Source organism: Leptonychotes weddellii, chromosome 5 (genome assembly GCF_054177405.1).
Source record: "Leptonychotes weddellii isolate Sample4059 chromosome 5, ASM5417740v2, whole genome shotgun sequence".
NCBI classification, from domain to species: domain Eukaryota; kingdom Metazoa; phylum Chordata; class Mammalia; order Carnivora; family Phocidae; genus Leptonychotes; species Leptonychotes weddellii.
Window position 1 is genome coordinate 65,812,335 of NC_138373.1, and position 27,879 is coordinate 65,840,213.

Here is a 27,879-nt window from a genome sequence, read left to right on the forward strand (position 1 = left end):
GAGACAGAATATAAACAACAAGCCAGGAGAAAGAAATGCAGAGTGCTTCTCACTCTTTGTAGAAGCCCTCCTTGACTTGTTTTCTGCGCTCTGTCAGCGCTGGTGCCATTCTCCCTGGATTCCACGGTGGGGGTTTTGCAGTTATTTGTTCCCATGTTGCTTATAATTGTTCTGTACTGGTTATATGTGAAAAGACTGTGTTCACTCAGGGAGCAGGGATTTCAGTGGGGAAAATGGACGACTTGGAAAACCAGACTTCATTATTTACCAGCCTTGTTACCATAACTAAACTGGTCAGCCTTTCTGAGCTGTAGTTTTCTTCCTCACTGCAGACAAACTGCTCCTAACCTTCCTGACATGGTTATTTTGAGGCTGAAATGATATTATAGGTATAGACATGTAAAAAATGATATAAGTGTATGATATTATCTTTTGTATGGAATGCTGTAGGTTCTTAAGAAATAGGAGATAGTATTGCACTATGGGTTTGTGAAGATAGAAACCACAGTTAGACCTCAACTGTGTGTACATGGGCAAATCAGCTTCTCTAAGGCTCGCTTTCTCTCCATAAAAAAGGAATAATAATAGTACTTCATAGAGTTCATGTGATGGTGAAATGAAATGATACATGCAGAGCACTTCCCAATAGTACTGAGCACATAGTAAGCATTTAATGAATGTAAGCATTTACAGCTGCTGATGCTGCTGTAAATGAATGAGGTAACTATATTAATAAAAATGGCATATTGGGGCAGAAACTCAGGGTTATGGCACTGAGTAGAAATGGGAGCTCTATAAGTTAGCAGCTTCTGTTAATCAACCTGGGGAGACTTCATGGAGAAACTGGACTTTCTAGAACTCACTGAATAATAGTTGGAAGATGAACTGGGGTGTGTGTGTGGGAGTGGAGCAATTAGAAAGGTATCCCCAACACCTCATATAATTTGAAAGAAGGCTGAGTGGATGTAGGGTAAGCAGATGATGGAAGGTTGAAAAGTTCTGAAAAATAAAGGTGGAGTTGGTCTGAAGTTTGGTGGCCAAAAGATAGGCCTAGCTGCTGGTATAAAGCTCTAAAATAGAGCAGACTAGGCCCCCAAGGGATGTTTTCAAAGTCTTGAATTTGACATGTAGTGTGTCTAAAAGCATAATTGGCCATGAATAGTGAATGGTATGCCAGATACTTCAGATAGTACTTCAGCGACTCTAATGAGGACTGCCCAGCGAGCTTTGTTGCTAAAGGCAGGGATTCTGGAGGTTCAACAGGTGTAGTAATCATGAATTGAAACTTTGATACTGTGGAGGAAGTGAGAAGGAAGAAGAAAAGGTGACTCTTGGAAGAGTAGAAATTATGAGATATTTGTAGGGGGGGAATAGAGAGCTGGGGTGTTCTCCACACATAAGAAGAATGCTTTGCTTTAAGAGAGGATATTACAAAGAATATTGAACTTGTCTTTATAAAAGATGGGGTTTATACTGTCTGTATAAAGAATTTGGTGTCAGAAAGTCTACTTTCAACCAACGTTCTTTAAGATGGGGAAGAATGCCGAAAATTGAAGAATATATGTAAATATTGCTAATCCCACGCAAAGGATTGTAGGATCACAAAATATGAAAAGGACCATCAGAGATCACTTCTAGTCCAATATTGTCATTGGATTAGATGAGGAAACTGAGGCCGAGAGATAGAGAGTAATTTACCCAAAGTCACACATATATATCTGGTTCAATTCTCTCCATATCTTGTTTAGCTCTCTAACCCCAAAATTTGAGAAGCCCCTAATCTCTTTGTTTCCCGCTGGATAAAATGAGGAAGAAAATTCTGGTTTTGTTTTGTGACGGCTTCTGAGGGCAACAAACAAGTTCCCTTTAAACGCATCCTCTCTTCTCTCCATCTGGCAGGTTTGATATGCCCACCGTGTTTTTCCATTGGCCATTTTGTGTGATTCCTTGCGCCCTTCCAAGATTCCCAACCAATCAACTCCTCCCTTTCTCACTTGAGCTGGGCTTTGAGGAATGTACCATATGGACGGTGCGGGGGGGGGTAGAGATGAGGAAGGGAGTGGCGGCAGCCTATTTCTTTACCTTTTGCATATAACCTTGAGATTCTGGCAAAGTCTGAGCCTGCAGGTAGCAACAGCAACCCTGAGGACGGGAACCACGTGCCAGCTTCAGAGGCGCACTTAGATCTGTCGCCCCCGAGGCTGGGGTCCTATGGTCAGGGCTCAAGGGCCGCAGCCCCCGCCCTCCCATGTGCCCGCCCAGCCACCGGCGGCCGCGCCGCTGCTTCAGCCGCCGCCGGCGCTACTGTTGCCCGCGCGGAAGCTGCGGCTGGCGCGCTGGGGCTGCAGTGGTGCGGCCCCGGAGCGGGGCTCGGCGGCCCAGGCTGGCCAGGGGACGCCGGCACCGGGGGACACACCAGCATGAGGCGGAGGTGAGGACGGGCTTCGGGACCTAGACCGGCCCTAACCGTTGGGTGGGGGCCGCATCCCACCCACGCCCTGAGCTCAGGGTTTCCGGGGCCGCCTGGGGGCGGCTTTAGAGCCGGCGACTGTCGCGACCAGACCTGTGGCTGAAGACCTCCCCGCGGGGAGCCCGGAGGGCTCGGGACCCGCCGTGGTCGCTTGGCGCCTCCTTCTGGCGGCCCCTTCGAGCCCTTTCCCTGGCGGGGCGGCGGGGCGGACGGGGAAGCCCCTCCTCGCGCTCCCCCAGCCCTCCCGGCCCTTGTCCTTGACCTCCAGGAGTTGGATGTTCGGTCAAGTGCGGCCGCGCGTGCCCCGGAGTTCCAGGGGAGGCTGGCAGTGGGGGAAGCCAGAGGAGCGAGGAGGCTTCCAGCGTCTTGTGGGAGTGGAAGGGAGAGTGGCTGGGACTGAGTGTTCTGGGGAAGTTTTGGGGGCGGGGGCGAAGATCTCTTATCTTAGCCGGGGTCGGGAGGCCTAGGGATGGGGTGCGTACTGCCCTGCCGTTCCAGCCCAGCCTCCGGGCCATTGGCTTTGCACTCGAGCTGGGGTATGGGGCTCCTCTGTTGCACCGTGGCCAGGCGAGCGCCGGCCTCCGGAGGTAGGTCCTGTCTTGATATCTTTCATCTGGAGTCTAGCAGGGGCTGAGTGTGGGTTGGTCGCTCTGGGCAGGTGGCCACGAGAACCATGAAGTGCTTTCTGCTTTTATTTTCTTCGGGTCGTGTTGGACTAGGTGAGCCCCATACGTCACTTACCTACGAGCCAGCCCCCCTTGCCTAAATGCCTTACAAGGTGATAGTGCGCTTGGAGGTCTGTGTGGTGCACTGTAAATTCCTAGTTCAAAAACCACCTCGAGGAGCCCTTACACACATCCGAGGCTCGCCTTGTGTTAAGCAGAAAGCCATACGTAGTGATAGACTTTGCAGGTTCTGGCCTGGATGGTAAACTTGTCATCACAATTGTTTGTTAGGCCCCTCAGGCAAGGCCTCTGCCTCATCCCATTAGGGGGCATGGATTAGCCCTATGTCTTGGTTGGTTTTTCTCCAAAGGTTTAATTCAGGGAAAGCGTCTCCAAGAATGCATGCCGATCACAGTTACGTTCATTTAATGTTGGTGTTTAACACAGACATTAATTAAGGTTAACCTCAAGTGCGTTAATGCAGAGAATTGTGAAAAGTGTCTTTTTTAAATAAGGCTTGTTACTTTTTTCTTTTTTAGTGGGTTGTAGATGGAGAGAATGGCATTTAAACATCAGAACATCGGTGTGTATTTGGTCCCATCTGACAGTTTGCTATGCAGACAGTCATTTAGAATGATGACTTGTACCCCAAGGGTGAGAATGAGTTGGGTTTTATAGTGAGAAAGAGATCTTATTTTGCATTGCTGCTGCCAGCAGGAAGGCTTTGCCCTCTCATTACCTGGCCACACAGATGCCAATTCATTATTGTGGTTGCTTTTTCCCGTGAGCATATCTGTAAAGAGCCTTAAAGAGGATATTATAAATTCTGTATTTGATTGTTAAGTGTACTCTCAGGTCAGAAATTTGGCTCAGGTTGTTTTAGCCCGAAGTGAATTCTTATTGTGCTCCATGTTTTAAACATTTCTGAACTTTTTTGATAGTATATTAAATAACTTCAGTTAATTCCAGAATTATATGAAAAACATGGTTTGAGTATTTCTCTTGCAAAGAATCTTTAGGAACGTGGACCTGGTTCCTATCCAATTTTACAGACAAGAAACTAGGGTTTGGTGGGACGAAGGAGTGAGAGCAGGACTGGCATTCATACCTGGGCTGTCAGATTTTGAAGTGTGTGCTATTAACTCCCAAGCTTTAGTGGTGACTAAAGAGCAGATGTCAGTCCCTAACTCCTGTTGCTGGTCCCTCCCTGGGGCCTTATGAGCTGTGATTGTACTATGGCTTTATTTTTCACTGATGTAAAGTTTTCACACCCTGGACTTTTTCTCGAGCCAGAAGCATTCTTCTAGCCAGGTGGAGGGTCATTACTTTAGAAAAAATATTCAGAACTGAAAAAGCATGTATATTTGGAGAGTATGAAGTATTTAATAAGACCAGAAGGTGAGAATAGGGACAGAGAGAATCAAGGTGGTTTGTGGACAGGAAATTTGTGATTTTCTAACCCAGAGGATATCTTTAGCACCCAGGCTTTTTAAACTTAGGCTGTGGGTTGAAATTGTAAACCTGGAGACACAGCAGCACTGGGCTAAAATCTGTGTAGTAAGGCTCTCAGTTTCTCCTTTAGATGGCAAAGTTGAAATTCTGATTCCTTTTCAGTCTTTAACTTCTACAAATAATACAGTAAGTTATGGGAACGATGGGGATATCGTTTGGAAATTTACCTAAACTCTTTGTGGACTTCCCCTTCCTTCCATGCTCTCCTCCCCCATCTTCGGTTCCACTTTTCAGAATTCAGCTCTGATCCTGTAGAGTTGGGTGGAATGGTGGAGGGTGTCAGGCTCTGTAATGCTTGGGATATACCAGTGGATAGAACATCCCTACCCTCGTGGGCTCAGCTGTACATGACTTGCTGTTTTCATGGTTTGGGCTTTAGCTATCTTTGGGTAAGAAGGTTTATCATCAAGAAACTGGGGAGGGAGGACAGGGAAACTATCACCCCAAACCCTACAGTTCATTGACTTGTCATTGTGGAGTCAGAATTTCACAGAGAAAACTGCCACAATTTACAAAAAAAAAGAAAGTGATGATAATCAGATTACAGAAGGGAGAAGTAGGACTGTTGTTTTGTACCTTGCTGAAAGGTAGAAGAAGGGCAGGAGCTTCTGCTAAGTATTAAGTTCTGTGGTAAGAACAACTGGGTCTCCCTGCACCCCTCTTGCAGGGCCTGCTCAGTGTCTATCACAAGAAGGGAGAAGCGAGCATGTCTTGGTGTGTGAATGTAAGCCAGGAAAGGAGTCTTTCTGCATTAGATAAGTCTACAGAGGTCTGTTTGATTGTATATCCAATGAAGGATCTGGTTTAGTTAACTCCAGAAGGAGAGAGACAGCACGTGGTTAACTAGTAGCTTTTACTGACTTCTTTACTATTTTAAATAATAACTAAAAGGCAAAGTGAAACTTCGTTTGGTCCCAGCCTTGTCCTCTCTTCTGCCCTGCTTCTTTTCTGTTGCTGATTTAAGTAAAGTATGGAGGAAGCCTCAGTGTGGGGAGGTCTTCCCTATGTCAGTGTTGGAGCTTGAGAAGAGAGGAGGAGCAGAGTAATCATCCAAAGGGAGGATCAAGAGTAGGCAATACTTCTAGCTTCTGTAGCCCCTCTGGGTTACCACAACAAACCTTCAGCACAGACTGCTCCCAGCCTACAAAACGCTGACTTCTGAAGGTCCCAACTGCACTCCTCCCTGTCTTCTCCGCCTTGTTTCACCCACCTCCACCACCAAAGCTGCCTTTGATTGAGAATTGTTGGGTTTGTGAGTGGAAAAGGAAAAGTGGGGAAAGTAGCATCATGATGATAATGATGTTAGCACTGGTAACGGCCTCAGACATTTAGAGACAATTGATTGTGTACAGGCTCTGCATGGATGAACTCATTCAGTCCTCACAGTAGCCCTAGAGGGTAGGTGCTGTTCGGATCCCTGCTTTCTACATGGGGAAGCCAAGGCACAGGGAGCAGTGACTTACTGAGTGTCTCACATAGAAAGTGGTGGAGACGGACTTCAGGCTTAGGCATTTGGTTCCAGATTTGTGCTCTCACGAACCAGTTAAGGGCAGCTGACTTGGGTAGACTTGCACCTAAAAGAGTTTCTCCATCCTGAAGGCCACCTTTCCTCTCTTACAACCTCCCCTCCATTTTCACATTTAACCCTCTCTTTACTTTTAAGTTATCAATCTGAAATGCTATAGGAGAGATGCATTTGGGTTAACTGGTATATTCCTTTAAAATTGGGGCAGAGTCAGAGAAGGTAATTCTGAAGCATTTAGAGGGGCCAAGGTGGGCTTCCAAAAAGAGATACCTAGGACAGTGTAAAGAGTTTTCAGGGACCCAGGGGCTGGACCATGGGATATAGAAAGAGTATTGATATAGCGCTGCTCCCAGAAAAGATGAGGAACCCTTTCCTTTCCCTCCTCTACCTTTTTGCTTGGCATGGATTGCTGATTCCCAAGACCTAGAACTTGAGCAAACCCTCTCATTGCCCTAGCTCAACTACTTTATGGATGTTTTTAATTTCATTTTCTTACTTAATTAAATAAACTAGTCTGGGGTCCTAACCATATTTGGAACAGAACCTTTTACCCAGTTTGGTCATAACTGGTCAGGGTCATTTATTTCCCTGTGAAAAAGGAAAAGGGAAGTATTGTGACTAGTGACAAGGACATGTGGCAGTTTGTTTCCAAACAGATTTTTCTCAAAACCAGACTTGCTGAGGAAGGGGGGAAAAAACTCAACCTTCTGCCTTTGGCATTTTAAGTATCTTTAGACAAGTGAGTCCTGTGGACAGTTACATAGTAATAGCTGTCACTGAGTGTTACTATGGGCCAGATACTGTGCCAAATGCTTTAATATACACACATCATATCTAGTCTTCAGGTAGGTACTGTCACTCCTATTTTATCATAGGAAAACTGTTCCAGAGAGGGTAAGGTCCATAAACCCAGTAAGTTGCAGAGGCTGGATGACTCTAAATCACCTCATTGTAAGGTGAAATGTTGAGGGAGCAAAAGGAACAGAAAATGGAGAAGAAAAAGACAGTATTGGGCAGGGAAAAGAAATTCATGAAACGGCAACATGAATCAGCCCCCAGCATTTACTGTACACCTCAGTGGGCTAGGTGGAGCACCAAGAAGCCCGTGGACCTCAACCACCCTCGGGAAGCCAGGGAACAAAGAAGTTTTAGGTCACACACTAGGACTTGGTTTTAGAATGCATTTATTGAGTAAGTACTATATAATAAAGCAAGTGCCAGGTGTTAAAACAATGTCTAGCTACAAGAGGTCACCATATTTCTAGGGCAGGCTGACACAAATCCAGAAAACCATAGTGTAATAAGTGACTTCACTGGCCAGGGAGCCCTGAACATGGAGTGGTAAGAAAATTTATACTTACTGGCAAAATATTTTTTCTTGATTCAGTTTTGTTCATTTCATGCACATAAGATTGAGAATTTCTGAAATTTACCCACCCCTGTGGCTATTGTTTCTGGAATGTTTGTGTTTTAGCAAACAGAGGATCTCTTTACAGCTCCTCTCTGAAGACCAGCCCTGCACCTTGGTTGCAGAAAAAGCTGGGGCCACCTCCCTTTCCTGCAGGTTGCCCTCAGACCCATCACTACTGCAGATCTGTTGGGTTTGGTGTGCTTGTCCTTGCATAATAACTGCTTGCTTGGAGGTACAGGTGCTCCAATAGACCAGTATCCCTTGCTAGAGGAGCTTATTGCTGGGCAGTGCCCTTTCCAGGTGTTCTAGCAGGGGTGAGAGCAGTCCTGGGCATGAAGACACTTCACCAGTGCTTTGGGAATTAGGTCAGACCAAGTTACCACTATTGCTCCTTTCTAACTCGGGACCACATCACTATGCCAACAGTGATCTGGGCACCCAGTGGTAGCCTTGTAGTGATTAGTATTTGGGAGCCCTCCTACTCCTCCATCTTCCTTACGTATCTCCTTGTCATGTGCTATATTTGAAAGCTGATATATTGTGGAAAAGGCCTAATGGGGTTTCTTATTGTTTGATATGCTTAGTGAGATAGTTTTAGTTTGTGTTTTAATCTTTTATAAGACCTTTGGATCACTATGATCAGGTCCATTCAAGTAGAAATTACTTATGTCTCCTGAAAATTGAGTTGACTCAGTTTGGTAATAACACTTAAGATTCCTTCACATGCTGCTAATGAAAAGTTCTCTCTGTCCATGACCAGTGAGTGGCTCCAGAGAAGGGTTCATCAGTTTAAAGATATTCCTTGCGTTAAGCAAACTTGATGTATGGAAATTGTATTGACCTCCAAAATATAATAGTGTGTGTCTGTACTTCTTGGCTTTAAATTTAATTCTTCACAGTGAAGGAATTTTGCAACAGGATTCTCTCTCTAGGAATTCAAAATTTTACTTTTTCTGTATACAACTTTTTCAGGCAGTCTGATCTTCCACCATTGGTGGAAATGACTGCATCACTTACCTGCCTGGACACTCTCCATCCCCCAGTATGCGTGCAGCCTCAGAGCCACAGGAGTTACTGGGCTCTGCCTATACAGGCTCCCAGGTCTGTCATCCCGGCTTGTTGGTGTGACAGACAGACCCAGATGCTGTTATGGGCATCAGTCAGGGCTCATCCTGGCAGTGCCCAGCTGGCCAGCTTTTGCTCATGCGTATTCATTTGCGCACCAGGATTCAGCTGGACCATCTCTGTCTCTGCTGCCTCACTCGGCTCCATGCACACTTTCCTTTCATGCTTGTCTCCAGGTTATTTCTGCAAGCTTTCATGAGGCCCAAATGATTGGGCAAAGGCGATGGGCAAGAAAATGCAGGGTGAAGTGTAGATTGTTCCCTGCTAGTAGAGTAAAGCAGGCCAAGGGTTTTGGCTAAAAACCTAACTTATATTGAAGTATGGGACAGGTGGGAAAGGAACTAATATATCAGGAGTCTACTTCATAAAAACACTTTATGGCATAATCTCCTTTGATCCTTAACAGCAGTTAAGTATATGGTGCCCACTTAACAGGTTGGGAAACATGAGGCTCAGTGAGGTGAGATGACTTGCCTGATACCTCTCAGCTGGCGATTGGTGGAGCTAAATTAGATTAAAAAGACCAAAATGTGGAGTGGTTAAGAACAGGAACACTGGAGGGGTGCCCGGGTGGCTCAGTCAGTTAAGTGTTTGCCTTCGGCTCAGGTCATGGTCCCGGGGTCTTGGGGTACTGGGATCGAGCCCCACATCGGGCTCTCTGCTCAGTGGGGAGCTTGCTTCTCCCCTCCCTCTTTCTGCCGCTCTGCCTACTTGTGTTCTCTCTCTCTCTGTCAAATAAATCTTTTTTTTTTCAAGATTTATTTATTTATTTGACAGAGAGACACAGCAAGAGAGGGAACACAAGCAGGGGGCGTGGGAGAGGGAAAAGCAGGCTTCCAGCTGAGCAGGGAGCCCGACGTGGGGCTCGATCCCAGGACCCTGGGATCATGACCTGAGCCAAAGGCAGATGCTTAACAACTGAGCCACCCAGGCGCCCCTCAAATAAATAAATCTTAAAAACAAAACAAACAAAAAATACCATGAACACTGGAACTAGACTGTTCTGCACCATTTACTAGGGTGCGTGACTTTGGATGTGTACTTTAACTTCCTTGGGCCTCAGTTTCTTCATCTGTGCAGTGGCACAATAATCCTATTTACTTTATTTGGTCGTAAGTGTGTAGAATTCTGCCAGGTACCCATTGAGCACCCTACGTGTTAGCTAATACTGTTGGTGACTGTTGCTTATGAAACTTGGAGGAGAATACTGAGACACTGGGTTTCTTCTCCAGGGACAGAGCAGGTGTGGGTTCATGCTTAATATAAAAGTACCCTCAAGGGCACCTGGGTGGCTCAGTTGGTTAAGTGTCTGCCTTCGGCTCAGGTCATGATCCCGGAGTCCCCAGATCGAGTCCCACATCGGGCTCCCTGCTCGGCAGGAAGTCTGCTTCTCCCTCTGCCCCTCACCCCACTCTTGTGCTCTCTCTCCTACTCTCTCTCTCAAATAAATAAATAAAATCTTAAAAAAAAAAAAAAAGAGTACCCTCAAATGCCCCTTGCCCTCAACTTCTGCTCTCTACCTTATCACTCTCGGCCTTATCCCTGGCTCTGCATTCTTTTTCTTATTAGGCACTATTTAGGCTTCCTGGAATAAATTGTTCATTAATTTATCATCTGTTGGGCTCTTCCTCCACGTGTTGCACTATACTGGGTAATAGGGCAGAGCACAGGTTTGTAGAAATATATGACCTTACCCTGTTCTTGACGAATGCATCTGCCTCAGAAGATATGGTATAAATGTAAAAGAAATTTGGGGAAAGAGGAAAGAAAAGCAATGAAATACCAAAGTGGCACAGACAGATGACCCAGTTGTAAGGACAATAACTACAGTTGACCCTTGAATAGCACAGGTTTGAACTGTATTTTCCTGAAATGTATTTTCCTTATGGTTTTCTTCATAACATTTTCTCTGGCTTACTTTATTCTAAGAATATAGTGCATAATGCATATAACATACAAAGTACATATTAATCAACTGTTTATCAGTAAGGCTTCTGGTCAATAGTAGGACGTTAATGGCTAAGTTTTGGGGGAGTCAAAAGTTATACACAGATTTTCAACTGCATGGGGGTTAGCACCCTCAACCCTCCATTTTTCAAGGGCCAACTGTATTACCTTTTAAGAATTTATTATATACCAAGCGTTGGCTTAGATGCTGTGCATGCATCGTCCACCCTGCAAGTTAGGTGGTACTATATCATCCCTGCTTTATAGATGAGGACTCTGAGATAGAATTATCTTGTCCGAGGGCACACAGCACGTGAGTGGGAAGAGCCTGGGGTTTGAACCCTAGTCCACCCTGACTCACTTGGGCCTGTAGACTGTGTCCCAGGTCATTGGTAGGATTGTCTAGGTGCTGGTATGAGCAAAGCTTGCAATTGAGAATGAGCAGGATGCATTCAGGGCAGTGAGGAGGCCAGCCTGACTGGTTGCAGTTGAGTTCAGTGTTTCTGGCCTGGTGTGCCACGTTCTGTCTGGGTGTTTGGAGATGAGTAAGACATGTTCCTTGCCCTCTTGGAATCTTACTGTAGCTGGGGAGACAGACATACACAAATAGATGATTTCAGTGTAGTGTGGTAAGAGCTGTGATGAGGGTAAGTATAGGGTGCTGTGGAAGCAGAGGAAAGGGAACCAGGAAATGCTCCCAGAGTCTTGAAAGGTAGGCTTAGCAGCTGAAGGCAAGAAGAGTTTTCTAAAAGGCAGAGAGTGGCATGAACAAAGGCCTGGCCTTTGTGGGCTTTTCTTGCTAAAAGCAAGTTTATTCACGTGGTCTGATGGATGCAGTGGGACAATGTGAAGTTTATAGGCAACAGGGAGTTCATCAGAGGTGTTGGAACACAGAGCAACAAACAGCACGGAAACAGTATTTTGTGTCTATAATCTGGTGGAGGCGGGAAAGATGAAAGTCGAGCAAGACCACCTGTGGGAGGAGTCAGCAAACTTTTCTCCATAAAGGGCCAGAAAGTAAATATTTTAGGTTTCAGGGGGCCATGTGGTCTCTGATGCAGCTACTCAGCTGCTATTGTAGTAGGAAAGCAGCTGCACACAGTTGGTAAACAAATGGGCATGGCTGTGTGCCAACAAAGCTTTATTTATGGCCCTCCAAATTTGAATTTCATATAATTCTCACATGTCTCAAAATAGTCTTTGATTTTTTTCCCCCGAGCCATTTAAAAATGTAAAACCCTTCTTTGTTTGCAGGTTGGATTTGGCCCACAAGTCATGGTTTGCCCACCCTGAGTGATTGGTAGTAATTCAGGTGTGACATGACAGGGAACTGGAACAGGTTGTTGGCAGTGGGAATAGAGAGGAAGGGACTTGAAGCCAGAGACATTTTGGAAAGAGGACACTGATTAGATAGAAGAGATAAGGGGAGAGAAGAGCCCCAGATGATGCCGAAGCTTCAAGTTTTGTGCCTTCCCAGCCCCCTTTTGGTAAAACTGGCTTTATTTTCCATGTGCTGAGAATATGACTTGATTCAGGAGAAAAACCTGAGAGCACGACTTCATGCTAGAGAAAAGCCCAGAGATAGCGGCTGCCTTACGTGCTCCCCGACTTCTGTCAGCATTGTTAATTGTTCCAGTTGTTTCCCCATGGGTGTCACTGTGCCAGCCCCCTCTGATGCCTTGGCCTCTGGATGCTTTAGGCGGGAGGTGGCTCCTGCTATAACTGGGAGAGCTTGCCCACCTGTTTGTCGGGGCACAGGTAAAGTTCCGTTATTGGATAACTTCCCTTTTATATACTTTCACATTCACAGAGAAGTTGTAAGAGCAGCTCCCTTGTACCTGTTATCTAGGTTTATTAAATTAGATTTTATTAATTGTTTACATTCTGCCCCATTTGCTTTTTTATTCTCTTCCCACTCTCCTCCCATTTTTTTTCTGACCCATTTGAAAGTTGGTGACATCCTGCCCCCTCTTACCACTAAATACTTCAGCATGAATTTATCAAGAAAAAGGTAACCACAGTATGGTGATCAACATCAGGAACTTTAACATTGATACAATCTAATTATGGTTTTTGGAGCCAACACACCTCTAATAGCTGTTACTCATAGCCTATCTGCCATATGTAAGGAACAATGATGCTGTTATTCCCTCTAACAGTTGCAGACACAGACACTCCCAGCAGTAGTAGTTCTCTAGGACTCATGCTTGGGCTGGTCAGTGGGCTTCTCCAAAAGGAAAAGCAGTCCCAGGGCTGAAGGATCACTTGTTCTCCTGAGCTGCTAAGCTGCCCTAGGGCGGGCATGCCTTTTACTTTCCCTATAGCCCCTGCCATCTCCTGATGCCCTCAGGAGACAGTTCATCTCCTAACTGGAACATGGTGGCCGCAGCACCCAAGCTTTCACTTACGGTTACAAACACTTTCTTTTGGCTTTCTTCTCCATTGCTCCTCAGCCTATGGAACATGATTCTTCTAGGGTAGATTTGTTCCGGGCTTGATCTGGAAAATAAAATGGAATTAAATTGGAGTCATTTATTTTGGAAATAAAATGGGAGGAAAAGCTCTACTACTGTTTCTGACTTAGAGCAAAAGGGGATTTTCTTTCTGCTTCCTTTATAGACTGAAACCAGAAATAGGGGAATGTTTGATGTATACACTTTAGTTCTTATGAGTAGTGATAGCTTGTTGAGTTCCATGGGAACTATGGGAAAAGGAATCTGGAAATTCTGCACCTGATTAGAAAGGAATAAAGGGAAGGCTTTTATCATTGTGTAACATGGGTGTCTCATTCCATTTACCTAAGTTCTGTATGACTTAACTAAATGCTTGGTCTTTGCCAGTGTGGATGTGATTGGGACCCTTCATGGTGTTCAGGATTACTGACCTTCAAAGAGCCCATTCTTGTGATCCAGGACATTTGAAATCTGAGTCAGGAGTCCTCAGAGTCTTAGGTCTGCGAGGCCCTGTGCCGGCCATGGGGTGGGGGGTGGGCACAAAGGAGGATAAAGGTGCCAGGTGCCTCTGCATTCCCTGATCTCCCAGTCTACATGAGAAAACCTTGACTCAGCTGTTGTGCAGTGAGCTCAGGTGAATCACTTAATGGTTCTGTGTCACAGTTTTGCCGTTTGTAAAATAGAGAGATGCTGGCTATCAGCCATCCTGAAGGGGCGCTTAGGTAGCTCAGTCAGTTAAGCGTCTGCCTTTGGCTCAGGTCATGATCTCAGGGTCCTGGGATCAAGCCCCACGGGCTCCCTGCTCAGTGGGGAGTCTGCTTCTCCCTCTCCCTCTGCCCCTCCCCCTGCTTGTGCTCTCTCTTTCACTCCCAAATAAATGAATAAAATCTTTAAAGGGACATCCTGGAGATGAAATTTGAGTATAACATTTGCAGGTGTGCTTAGAAACAAACTACGAGTACCATTTACATACTGACATTTTCATAGGAGCACCTCTAACACAGATAGACGTTACTGTTCACCGATAGTGTAGGAGGACTGATGGTCAGAGATGTCCAAAGCTGCCCTCACAGGATCTGCTTGTCTTCTTTGTAGTTTATGGAATCCACAAAGGCAAGGCAGACAGATTCAGTAAACATTAACTTAAAAGTAGTAGGGACATACAAAGAGGGTAGAAGCCACAGGCTGTGTTCTTAGAGTTCACAGTTCATCTGGGAGTCAAGATAAATAGTAAAAGAGCAGTTAGTGAACCCAGCAAATACAGAGAATCCAGTGTAAACCATGTATTCTGCTGCTCAGAAGGCAGTGGTTACTCTTCCCCTTGCTCCCTGTGCTCTAGCTTCTCTGGCTGCCTTGCTGTTCTTGGACATCCCAGGCATGCCCTGCCTCAGGCCTTTCCACAGACGGTTCAGTCTCTGTGACGCAGTCTTCCCTACGATGTACACTGTTGACCTCCTTAGGCTCTGCATGCCTTTGCTCAAATGTTACCGTCTTTATGAAAGCTACTCGTGCCACCCAGTCTAAAATTTCAATGTGTCCCTCAGCATTCTGAATTCCTTTCATCCCGCTTTACTTTTTCCTTTTTTTCCGGGGTACTTAAACCACCCTCTAGCATGTTTTACTTAACATTTATTGAGAGGCATAGTAGCCTGGGCTCTGGAGCCAGACCACCTGAGTGTAAGTCTCGGCTTCACCACTTACTACTTATATGAACTTGGGTAGATTATGGAACCCTTTTAGTCTCAGTTTCCTCATTTGTAAGAAAATACCTAACTCATAGAATTTTTATGAGGATCAAACGAATTAATATTTATTAAATGCTTAGCCTAACACCTGACATGGAGTAAGCACTATAGGAGTGTTTGATGAATACAGTTTTTATTGTCAAATGGAAGCTGCATGAGGTCACAGGGCTTTATCTGTTTTGTCCTCTATTGTACCTCTAGCATTTAGAACAGGGCCTGGCACGAAGCAGGCAGTAAGTACATGTTGAGCAAATGAAGAGGCTGTGGTTGGTCTGGAAAAGGAAGTAGTGAGGTGTGGGCAGCGCTGTGGACAACAGAGGCCAACCTGGGATCCCATTCCAGCTCTGCACGCTGTAATCTTGGGCCACAGGGTCTTAATCTCTCCAAGGTTTGAGCTCTCGCTTCTCTTGGAGAGTTGTTAGCAGAATTACATGAAAGAATATGCAGTAAGTGCCAAGCATGATACTGGCCTGGCTGGTAGCAGATGGTCAGTAAATGTTAAGTTCTTTTCCTTCCTCAGCACCCCTGGAAGAAGTGAGTCAGTGAAGGAAGCTGGTTGTTAGGGAGGAGCAGGGGAAATCCTGAGTCTAGGTGTAGAGAAGGGGAACAAAAACAAGATACTAGATAAAGATGTGACCATCACCAGCTGGACTGAAGTCCTTAGTGAGAAGGGGCTGTTCATTGTCAAACTTTGATGTTAAGATGAGAGGCGTAGGGTTTTTTTTGTAACTTTGTTTTGCTACAATTTCAGAAAAGTGCAGGAATAGTAGAAGGAACTCTTATTTACCCAGAACTACCAGTTGTTTTCATTTTGCACCATTTTCATATTTTTTTTCTTTCTCTCCATATGAATTAAAGATATTGCATTCCTTGACCACTAAATACTTACGTGTTTATCTCCTAGGAAGAGGAATATTCTCTTAGATTTTGATAGGGAGCTTTAGGTTCTTAAATAGGGTAGTGGCACTCTGTGCAAAGTACTTGGGGAAGATGGGCTGGAGGAGGAGTGGGCCCATGGGCAGGCAGTTTGGGATAACTTCCCCTGGTGGGTAATGAAGACAGATTGATGACCACAAACGGGAAAAGGGGGATAGACCGAGGAGATGTGTAGGGATCTTGGGCATGTTACTGCTTGTGACGGGATGAAGATGACAGCCGAGGGGAAAGGAGGGCTCCTGTTAGCTGCTGTCTGGGGAGCAGAGCAGCACGCGTGGTCTGAAAAAGCAAGTTCAGCTTTATTTTATACTTGGGAAAATGAAACCTCACTCCTGGCTTTGTTCATGTTATTCAGTCTACAGAAGATAAAGGTCCACCAAATCCTGGCTGTGCAGTCGAGTCTGTCTCCTGTACTCTTAGAGGAGCAGCTGTGACAGGCTTGTAGTGTCAAAGGCACAGAGGTACTGGTATGATCTGAAGGACGCTGCAGTTGCTGATAGCTGGGGGAAGTACTTTAGGGTTTGTTTGCCATGAAAATAGAAAGTAGAGATGAGCATTCAGATAGTCTGATGTAGATCTAGGAGTCATTAGTGACAAGAGACAGCTGATTTTGAGTGGGGAGGTTGATGAGAAGCCAGGGACCAAAACCAGCTTTGGCGAAGCGATCTACAGGGAACCAAGGAGAAGTGCGAAGACCAGAGAAAGAAACTTCAAGGGAGGGTAACAACAGTGATGTAAAAAGAAATAGCATTAGGAGGACCCAAGCTGAGCTAAAAAGAGATCCAGGGAGTTGGTGAGTAAGCTCCCAGCAGTTCTCAATGCCAGCGTAGTACCTTCTGGGGCCTGGAGATACTTGTTGAGCTCTGTTTTTTCCAGAGTAGGAGCCAGAACTCATGAGGTTTAAGGAACCCCTGTGAATAATGCCACCCAGGGTGCTAAACCAACTCAGACTGTTAAAGGATTTAAAATTAACTTCCCAGTGCCTGAGTGTTTTGTGGAAGAAATCTCAGGGAGAATTTATCAAAAATGTCTTACATCTGAGCTATATTAAGTATTAAAAGAGCCCCTCCTTTGAAAGATAATGTGTTACATGGAAGATTGTCCTATTCTTTCTAGCATTCAAAATTCCCAGATACAGTAAAATCTTGTTATAGGAAAGTCTTGATTCCCTCTAGAAGAGCAGACTCTTAGGAGTGAAGTAACTACAGGATTATGCTTTGTTTTCACAGATATGCATGAGCACCTTTTGTGTACTAAACACTGGGAATATAGTAGTCAATCATGGCCTGTCTTTACCTTGTTAAATTGTCAGGAATTTTGCAGGTTGGTTGATAAGTACAGCCACTATTAAAAATTAATTCTGTACACTTACAATTAAATAAATTATATTAAAAACAAGCATAATAAATAATGAAAATTAATCACTTCCTCATTATTTTAGCATAAACAATGCTCTGTGTGTCTTGTACCCATATGGTGGAGATACTAAATAATAGTGAGCTATGCTGCATTTCTTCCCAGCTCTGTGTCCATGCTCAGAGGTGTCAAATTGGTAGCTTGAAATTGGCCTTGATGAGAGTATTTATACCATGGAAACGAACAGCACTTAAAATCAGGGCCTGATTTATTATTTTGTTCATTGCCTAAGGAAGTGATGGAAAAATGTTAACATTTGCAGTTCAAACCTAGTGTTGTTTTTTTTTTCTAAGATTTTATTTTTAAGTCATCCCTACACCTAGTGTGGGGCTTGAACTGACAACCTCAAGATCAAGCGTTCCATGCTCTACCGACTGAGCCAGCCAGGTGCCCCCAAACTCAGTGTTTCATGTCTATAGCCATTATGTTGTGAATTAGCACAAAAAATTGATGAAATATTCATCTAGTGTTTGAAAGCTAGGGTCCAGTTCAGCAAAGAAGTTGCTCATATCCTGTTTGATATACATACATCTTTCATGTTCCAGTTTTATTTTACTCCTTAAAGTAAATGAAAATATCAACATTCACTTATTTATCAATTGAATTCATGAGTTGTCTATAGGTATGAGTTAGACAAAAATCTGTGACAGCATTCTGTGAGAATCAATTGGCTATATGGAATTTACAGTAGAGAGTATTATATGTTTTATTATCATATACTTTATTAGATAGTACTACATATTACTATTCTGTATATTTTATTGCTGTTGTATGTGACACATTTTTTATATCAGTAATATTTATTATAAATGTAAATATATGTACACATAAATATACCTGTAAAGACATGAGCATGTTTTTGGAGAATAGGCAGTTAAGCATTTACGGGCACCACCCCCGCCATGAGTTAAATAAACACTGCCTTCATGGAGTTCACAGTTTAGTGGGGGAGACAGCCAAACAAGTATAGTGTGTGAGGGGCCTGCAGGAAGGATCAGTGCAGGGTCCAGGGAAAGCGTGGGACAGAGTACTTCATCTGGGCTGGAGTGGGGAGGTGGGTAAGGCCTCCCAGGGAAGAGGATACGAAAGTTAAGCACAGACCGCTAGCGAATGGGGAGTGAACAGTGAACTGCAGGCCTAAACAGAGTGAACAGTTTAGGCCTGCAGGAGGTTTGCGGGCTTGAGGAGCAGATAGCCCGTTGGACTGAAGCATAATGATAAGAAAGAAGGAGGGGAGTTCTGGAAAGAAAGGTGGGCGTGGACCATATTGTGTGGGTGCTTGCTATATAGATCATGTGAAAGTCGTGGTGAAACAATCTAAGGATTCTGCTTTTAGGCTGTTTGGTAACTCAGATGCCAACATCACTTTGGCCGACTAATGTGGTTTAAGAAATAAGAAAAGAGGCATTAATAATATTTTTTGTGAAGTAAATACTTAAAGTTGACAAATATGAATTATCCGCTTACTGTATGCAGGTCTTGGTGGTAATGGTTTTCAAGGAGACAAAATTGTTGACACTGTCCTTACCCACCAGGAATGTATTGCACGGGGGGAGGGGGGTGAGTGAGGCAGAAACACGTACAATGGACTGTAATATAAGGTGGTTTTAAACAAAATGCTGTGGAGGAAGCAATTAAGTCTGATTGTAGGATGGGGAAGGCCATATGGACAAGGCATGATAGTAGTTTTGCAATAATTTACTTGGGGGACCCCAGAAGAATATCCTACTTTTGACTAAAGGCTTTTACTGTCTCTATTCCCTGATTTATCATCCCCTTCATCCACTGCCCTGGAGTCTCTGCTTATTTCGTGAATGCCAGTTCTGCCTCTAACCAGGCTGCTAGAGGGACTACATCCCAGACTTCCCTCCTGTTCCTCATAGCACCTGACCAGGAGCTCACATTATGTGCTTTCAGAAATATTTGTTGGCTTTTTATATTCACCAGCAAAGCATGTTAAAATCCAGGTTTAGAAAAAACTTCAGACTGAGAATATCAGCCTAATGCGTAGGGAGTGTGCTGGGCTGGGAGAAGGTGCTACAGAGGGGCTCCTGTCTCCTCTAGGCTGGGACTTGTCTCACCGAAGTCACTGAATGCAGTGGCGAATTCCTCTAATGAAATCTTTGGTGAAAGACTCAACATTTCTATTTTCTTTATTTAACCAACATTTATTGAGTACCTACTGTGTGCCAGGCCCTTGTGTAGGAAAATACAATGACGTGGTTACTGCTCTCAGTTGGGTTTTTTCTTTTTTTTAACAGCTTTATTATATAATTCACATATCATACAATTCATTCATTCAGATTGTACAATTCACTGGTTCTTAGTGTATTCAAAAGAGTTTACAAGCATCACTCCAATCAATGTTAGAACATTTTTGTCATCCCCAAAAGAGGTCCTATACCCATAGCACTGACTCTTTACTTCTCACCAGTGCCCTTCCCCCCTAGGCAGCCACTAGTCTTCTGTCTCTGTAAATTTGTTATTCTGGATATTTCATATAAATGGAATCATACAATATGTGGTCTTTTGTGACTAGCTTCTTTCATTTAGCAGAGTGTTTTAAAGTTCATTCATGTTGTAGCATGTGTGAGAACTTCATTCCTTTTTATGGCCAAATGTTCCATTTTATGGATATACTCCATTTATCCATTCAGCAGTTCTGCTTTGGGCTATTTTGAGTAATGTTGCTATGAACATCCATGTACAAGTTTTTGTGTGGACATGTGTTTTCATTTCTCTTGTGTATTTCTATACCTGGGAGTGAAATTGCTGGATCAGATGGTAACTCTGTGTTTAACATTTTGAGGAAGTGCCTACCTATTTGCCAGTGTAGCTGCACTATTTTGCATTCCCACCAGAAATGTATGAGGGTTCCAGTCTCTCCACATCTCACCACCACTTGCTATTATCTGTCTTTTTGATTGTAGCCATCCTAATGGATGGGAAGTGGTATTTCATTGTGGTTTTGATTTGCATTTCCCTAGTGGTTAATGATGTTGAGCATCTTTTCATGTGCTTATTGGCCATTTGTACATCTTCTTTGGAGAAATATCTATGCATATCCTTTGCCCATTTAAAAATTGGGGTTACTTTTTATTACTGAGTTGTAAGAGTTCTTTATATATTCTAGATAAAGTTCCTTATCAGATACACGATTTGCAAATATTTTACCCCATTCTGTGGGTTGTCTTTTCAGTTTCCTGATGGTATCCTTTTGGCTTTGGAGCATAAAAGTTTAATTAATTTTGATGAGTCAAATTTGCCCTCAGTTCTTGAGTAAACCCAGATTTACATGACAGATTTCGATGTTTTCAGGTATTTCTGTTATATTTAACAAGTCTCTAGAGTTGAATAGTTTACAGCCAGACTGATAACTTTAATACTTGCAACTTCTTATGTTGGTGAGTTTGTTTTAGCTTTTATTTATTTATTTATTTATTTTTAAGATTTATTTATTTGAGAGAGAGAGCGCGCAAGAGAGGGAGAGAGAGCGTGTGCACCCACGATCGGGGGGAGGGGCAGAAGGAGAGGGAGAGAGAATCCTAAGCAGGCTCCGTGCTCAGTGGGGAGCCCCATGCGGGGCTCCATCTCACAACCCTGAGATTATGACCTGAGCTGAAATCAAGAGTTGGCCGCTTAACCAATTAAGCTACCCAGGTGTTAGCTTTTAGAAACTTGAAATCCTCTGAAAGCAAAGACTAAGGCATATAGGCTCTTTTTTTCTTTTTTCTTTTTTTTTTTTTAAGATTTTATTTATTTATTTGCCAGAGAGAGAGAGAGAGAGGGAGAGTACAAGCAGGGGGAGTGGCAGGCAGAGGGAGAAGCAGGCTCCCTGCTAAGCAAGGAGCCCGATGTGGAACTCAATCCCAGGACTCTGAGATCATGACCTGAGCCGAAGGCAGACGCTCAACCATCTGAGCCACCCAGGCGCCCCATATAGGCTCTTCATAGCATTTTAGTCACCATGTCGCTGGTAAAAATACAACCATAGGCTGATGACTGCTGAACCCATTGGGGCCGGGCTTCTGGGAATAGTTGCGGGTTGGACACAAGGGTATTGAGGTTGTATTTAAGCAAAGGCCAGGAAAATGGAGCAGTGTCATTTCCTATTGTAATCTTAACTCCTTTGTGTTATCTAACAAGATTTTCGGCTATATTGACTCTATAAGGCAAGGAATTTAATAACAAGAAATCCATCTGGGTTATGTAGATAAGTTACCAGAGTGAAATACTTTACCTCCTACCTGGATCCCTACAAAGTATTTTAGTGGTCTACCTTCTCCCTATACTGTTCAGACAGGACTAAAAAGAAGACATTTTACTTTACATAATAATGTGTGTTCTCTTGGCTGTTTCAGTTGCTACCTCCTCTGAGCCACCCAGCACCTCCAGGACGGTAAATACTGTTTCCTGTCAATGAGGCAGCAAGCTCAAGGGGTATGCAGCAGGGGCTGTTTCTTGTCTAAGATCACATTCCTACTGGTAGGTAGGAATGCTGGGGTCCCTTTTGGGGGACATACTTGGGATTACTTGCAAATGTGGTATTTCAGGGCCTCATTTCTTCTGTATGCCTTTAGCTGTCTTTATCAGGTATTTCCATTCCTAAGTTGGGATAAATGAATGTGTGGAGTTTTTTCCTTTGCATGTAATCTGGACAAAGGTATAAATCATGCAGCTGGGGGCTGGGAGTGTGTGGAACATAAGAACAAAAATGTGAGAGGGAGAGGAAACCTGATTAATAATCAGGAAAAGTGGAGAAGATGAGAAGTTCTGTCTTTTCAGGTGCAAGAAAGTAGGGGGGATTTATGAAATAGGAAGTGAATCAATTAGGGTATAGGCAATTTAAAGATTCCTAGGCTTGTTCATTTCTTGTTACCCATGAGGTATCAAAATGCTTGGGTGCCTTTAGCAAGTGCAATTTTGAAATGAGGCATGGTCCCATATTCCCACTTTGAATTGGGCTGCCTGGGATCAAGTGCATGAGAGTGGGTGATGATGCCATCTTGGATTGCTCTGGCCTTTGTCTTCCATAGAACCATGCCATATGGTTTTGTGATCACAGGGTTAACCTGAGACTGACACTTCTTTCAGAGAAGTCACTCTTGGAATGTTTTTGGAACCTGTGACACTTTGGCCTCTTTGCCTACTTTATTCTTGGTGAGGGCAGATACTTTGAAGATGGACATGATGTGTTTAAGTATGAGAACTCTAAAGTTGGACTGCCTGGGTTAAATTCCATCTTCTACTACTTAGAACTATGTGACCTTGAGTACATCACTAAATTTCTATCTCTTCACCTATCAAATGTGTATATTATGTATATTAGTACCTATCTCACGAGGTTCTGTGAGGATTAAATGAAATCCTGTGTGAAGTTCAAATAGCAGCATATGAAACAGTGCTCATCACATTGTAAGCACACATTCAGCGTTAGCTGCTATTATTTGTCATTGCTGTTGCTGTGAAATGGACCAAAGCATTAGTTTGGACCCAGCTTTTGTAAATGAAGTGAGCCGTCAGGTTGGATAGCAGTATTTTTGGTAAAACATGAAGTGTGAAAAGAAATAACAATCTCCATAGTTCCTGTCTATTGAGCACCTCCTGTGTGTTAGGCCCTGTAGTGTAGGCTCTTAATTATACTTCCTCAGTTCTCATGGAGATCATGCAGGGTAGTTTATCAGCATCATCAAGGAACATGCTCACGGCCCGACAGCTGCTCAGTGTGGATCAGCCCGTCTTGGTCACACAGCTCTCAGGAGCTGGGCTTTTTCTTGACTACTGTATTGCTTCCCTTGTCTCTGTCCACCTTGGCAACCAAAGTAACAGGAAAGTCGTTCTTTGCCGCAAGCCTGTAATTTCAGTTATGCACATAAGCCATGGCCCAGAGGGAGGTAAGATTTCCAGGATATAACGATTTTGAGGTGAGTCTTTTCTGTTGTGATGATTGAACAGTGAGGAGGAGGACCTCAGGCGATTTGTCTTTTAAAAAGGCCCATGGTCGGGGTGCCTGGGTGGCTCAGTCGTTAAGCATCTGCCTTCGGCTCAGGTCATGATCCCGGGGTCCTGGGACAAAGCCCCGCATCGGTCTCCCTGCTCTGCGGGGGGCCTGCTTCTCCCCCTCCCACTCCCCCTGCTTGTGTTCCCTCTCGCTGTGTCTCTCTCTGTCAAATAAATAAATAAAATCTTTAAAAAATAAAAAAATAGCCCCATGATCATCCATTTCTAAGCCAGGTGCCTGTTGGTCTTCCTTGCACCACAGCCTTAACTGCCACCCCAGGCTGGGGGATGAAGGTGGAAGGGGGTTCTTGCCCCATCCTCCACCATCACAACATACAGGCCTCAGGATGAGTGCAGCGTCTGGATGACCCTACCTGTGTCCTATCCACTCTTGGGAAGGAACATGGGCTCAGTTACATATTCCCTAGAAATAAGTCCCTTATCAGATATATGATTTGCAGAAATCTCCCATTCTGTGGGTTGTCTTTTCACTTTTTTGATAGATGTCCTTTGAAACCCAACATCTCTTGCCACCCCTCCATCTCCTGCCCCATGCCCTGCCCTGTTTCCCATAAGGTGAGGCTTTGCAAGTGTTGGGATGCCACAACATGCAAGAGAAACAGGTGGTAGCACCCCTCCCTCCTTCCCACCCGCATACACTTCCCTTCTTCTTAAAATAATACAACACAAGAGTTAGGATTAAAGACCCTTAGTTAAGTAGGCATGGAGTCAGGTCAAAGCTCTGCCCAAAAGAATCAGACAGAGACTGCAGAGAATGGCCCAGGGCCCAGTGCAGCCTGATGTGGGCAGCCCAGGTGAGCTAGGAGCAGAGCGCGGGCGCGACATCCATGGCGCTAAGGGGCGGGGCCACAGGGCGGCTGGGCCGCAGGTATGTGCTGGCAGCGCATGGGCTGCCCGGCACTGAGCATGGTAGGTTGCTTTGGTCTGGCAGTGCCAAAGACTACATGCGCTGATGGTTCAGGTTACAGTTGCTGTGGGAACTGTGACCTTTGAGTTTCCTGGCTTATGCATGGAATTTCAGTTGCATAATACTACAACAACTTGGATTTTTTTCCCCTTCTTGCCTTTCTTGGCATTTAATTTTTTTATCCCAGTGAATGGGATCCATAGCTCTCTGCCTGTCCTTCCCTTGGGGCAGACAGTTTCACTCACTTTCCTTTTCCTGCTCCCTCAGAGTATGCCAGGGAGGAGACCAGCCCGGGGCCCTGGCCTGTGGGAATCTTGCTCTTGTCTCCAAGCAAGGCCCTGAGGTTGGGGTGAGCCAGCCTGGAACAGCCTGTGCGGTGGACCGCTGTGTGTTTCAGGGTGGGCTCAGCTGTCCCTGTGTGCTTATTTCTCCCAAATGGACCTTGCTCGTTTCTACTTCTGCACCTCCATTTACACTGTTCCCCATGCCTAGAGTATCCTCTGCAGGTGGCTTAGTTAAATACTCCCCAGACTTCAGTTTCTACTTGGAGTCCCATTCTCTCTGGGAAACCTGTTGTCACAATAGCCTAAAATTATTCCCCCTTCCAGTGAACTATATATGACTTGAATGTTTCATTTGGCATTTAATCAGATATTGCCTTAGGATATTTTTCTTATCTCAAGAACATTTGTCATTTAGGGCGAAGGGGTGGTCTGGTTTCTTTTTTCTTTTTCTTTTTTTAAATTTTATTTATTTGAGAGAGAGAATGAGAGAGAGCACATGAGAGGGGTTAGGGTCAGAGGGAGAAGCAGACTCCCTGCCGAGCAGGGAGCCGGATGCGGGACTCGATCCAGGGACTCCAGGATCATAACCTGAGCCGAAGGCAGTCGCTTAACCAACTGAGCCACCCAGGCACCCTGGTTTCTTTTTTCTACAAACCAGATTATAGGATTCTTGAGGGCCAAGATTTTAAGTCATTGCATTGCTTGTTAAATGGTCACTGGTTTATATTTGATTTGCTGAATTAAGCATGTATTTTCTTAGTGTCTGCCATGAGGAAGGCATTGGGCTGGTAGCTATGAAGGACATAGGGAAAAAAACAAGGTCCTTACATCCAGATTCCTCAGGAAGCCTAGCCTGGCCTTGCGTGGTATGGCCGGCCACGTTTGCCCTGCCAACCTCTTCTTCCTCTCGCAGTGAACTCTAAGCTCACTGGCCTTGGTTCTTAGAAGGCCCAAGTCTGTTGTCACCAGACAGCCTTGCACATGTGCTTCCTTCTGCCCCTAGAGAAAGTTCCTACCTTCACTTAGCGCCATCCTTCTGGGCGTGGGCAGGATAATACTTCATTACCAAGGCCTTTCCTGACCGCCTCAGCCAAGGAGGTCCCTTCTGTTATTCTCTTACATTCTATTCTTTTCCACCACAGACTTTTTTTTGCGGTACATAAGTATAAACTTACTTGTCTATGTGCTGACACTTTTATACTGATGATTATATCCACCACTGTTTTTCCATTTCTGGCGCACAGGAGACATAATACTCTGTTCACATTCTATACTCAGACCCAATACAATGCCTGGTATTTAGTAGTTTCACAGTAAATGCTTAAATGACTGGGTATTCTTTAGAAACATATGTATTTTTTTTTTAGGGATAAGAAAGGAAAAAAATGAGTGGTGATTATCCTGTGATCTACGGTTTTGGTTGGTCTGCAATAGACAGGCCTTATGGACCCACCCAGTTTCCCTCTCTTGAGATAAAAATGGAAACTTCTTTGATCCTGGCAAAATACATTTGCTTTTTTTCTTTCCTTCTCTTTTTCTCTCATCTTCCCTCCCTCCCTTTTTTTGACTTGTCTAATAAACAATTTAAGGCAACTTTGGCTCTCTATCTGTTCTATACTGTGAGGAGAGTGAGGCAGGACTATTATTCTATTCTCTATTCTGTTGAATTCTAGACACTTTTTAAGGACCTTTGGGATACTCACTTTTTTCTAATCTCTCAGAATCGTATTTGAGAAGCAGCCTTTGCTACTCACCAGAACAGCTGTGAGAAGGCGCTGCTCGTCCCCTTTCTTCAGACTTCCCTGGGGCAAATTGGTGTGGGTATGTGTGCTTTTCCTAATCTGTTAGGGTGGATTTAAAATCTTAACTTTCCCATGTACTGGATCCTGTCTATGACTTGCCTGTGAAAATGTTTAAATAAAGAACCTGAAGGGTCTAGTGAAGTAATGTCTCCAAAGCACTTCAAGTTCTTCAGGAAAGAAAGAAGCACTCTGTAAACTCAGAGTATAATTATTAATCAGACTTTCCTTTGGTCCACTTCTCTGCCCTGGGTTTGCCTTCTGCTGCTGCTTAGGCTGCCAGTATGAACATATGGAAAGTAACTAGATCATCTTTCCCAACCCACCTCCTGGCATGGTGGCACAGACTGTGGATAAACACTCTAAGCGACTGTCCTCAGTTTGAGGAGTGGCAGCGGTCTGAGTGAACACTTTGACACAGTCTTTGGTTCCTCTCGCTGGATGTCTCTGCCTCTGCCTGCCTTCAGTCTGCATGCCATTTTCAGCTGCCTCTGACACCTACTTAGCCAGGCAAGAAGAGGGGGTCTGGTTCTCCTTCAGTGGCCCCTCTTGTGTTGTCGAATACAAGTTGGGAGTTGGTACCAAGTTCTAAACCTGTCTTTCAGTCCATCCTTCAGTGAGCAATTAACCAGCCATGGGGCCCATAACTCAAGGGTCTCCATTCTCCACCCCAGTCCCCAAAAGGTGGGGGGCTCCTTTTGGGAGTCAGATAAAGAAGCTTCTGCAGTCAGAACCGTGTCCCATTTATTGCAGTAGCAGATTGTCTTGTTTTTAAGCTTTAGTTTTCACTTCTTAAAAAGCATCAGATTTCAGTAAAATCATACATACATTTTTATTTTTTATTTTTTTAAAATAATCTCTACACCCAATGTGGGGCTTGAACTCATGACCCCGAGATCAAGAGTTGTATGCTCCACTGACTGGACCAGCCAGGCATCCCTCTCGTACACATATTTTTTTATTTCAGATATACATATTTTAATGTAGGCTCCATGCCTACCACGGAGCCCAGTGAGGGGCCTGAACTCACAACCCTGAGATCGAGACCGAGCTGAGATCAAGAGTTGGATGCTCAACTGACTGAGCCACTCAGGCGCCCCACCCCCCCCGCAACCCACCGTACATATATTTTAAAAAATCCAAATTCAGAATCAGAATTTGATCACTTGCCCATCACTGCCTCTTCCCGTATCCCCTCCTCCCTCTTATGAAGTCTTAATGCCTAATGCCTGTTATGTTCCTGGCACACAATATATGCTTTAATAGTTAAGTTGGAGGTGGTAGGAAGAGGTACCATATAATTTAGCAGGATTCTCAAAAATGTAGAAGGTTCTTTTTATTGTGTTTTCCCTGTTTCTGTTTTTTATCTTGTCCTCTATTTTAGCACCCCCACCCCACTTTGAGACAGTGCTTCCTAAACTTGTGTTCCATAGACTGTTAAGAAGTTTTCTAGAGAAAATTAAAACATTTCTTAATAAGATGATTGAATTTTACTTACTTTTTTGCAGGGGTGAGGATTTTCTTTATAAAGTTTTAAAAACCGATTATTTTCTGCAACAGTTAATTTATCTATGAGACCTTTTGATTTGTGATTAATAGAATACAACTTTATCTAAAATGTTGTTGAATTCATAGTTTGGATCACTAGGCACTTATTTTATTT

At 44.2% G+C, this 27,879-nt stretch overlaps 1 protein-coding gene across 4 annotated transcripts in view; it reads left to right on the plus strand.

The window, feature by feature from the left end:
• Positions 1-27,879, plus strand: part of MICAL3 (microtubule associated monooxygenase, calponin and LIM domain containing 3) — a 198,256-nt gene that overhangs the window by 14,782 nt on the left and 155,595 nt on the right. For 2 of the 4 annotated variants that reach the window (XM_081820925.1, XM_081820926.1), the window contains exon 1: positions 2,249-2,431. The exons of 1 other annotated variant lie outside the window; for it this stretch is intronic. The gene's annotated coding sequence lies outside the window, so the exon portion shown is untranslated. Of the gene's footprint in view, positions 1-2,248; positions 2,432-27,879 lie in introns of those variants that run through there. One more of the 4 variants, XM_081820927.1, reaches the window with a different exon arrangement.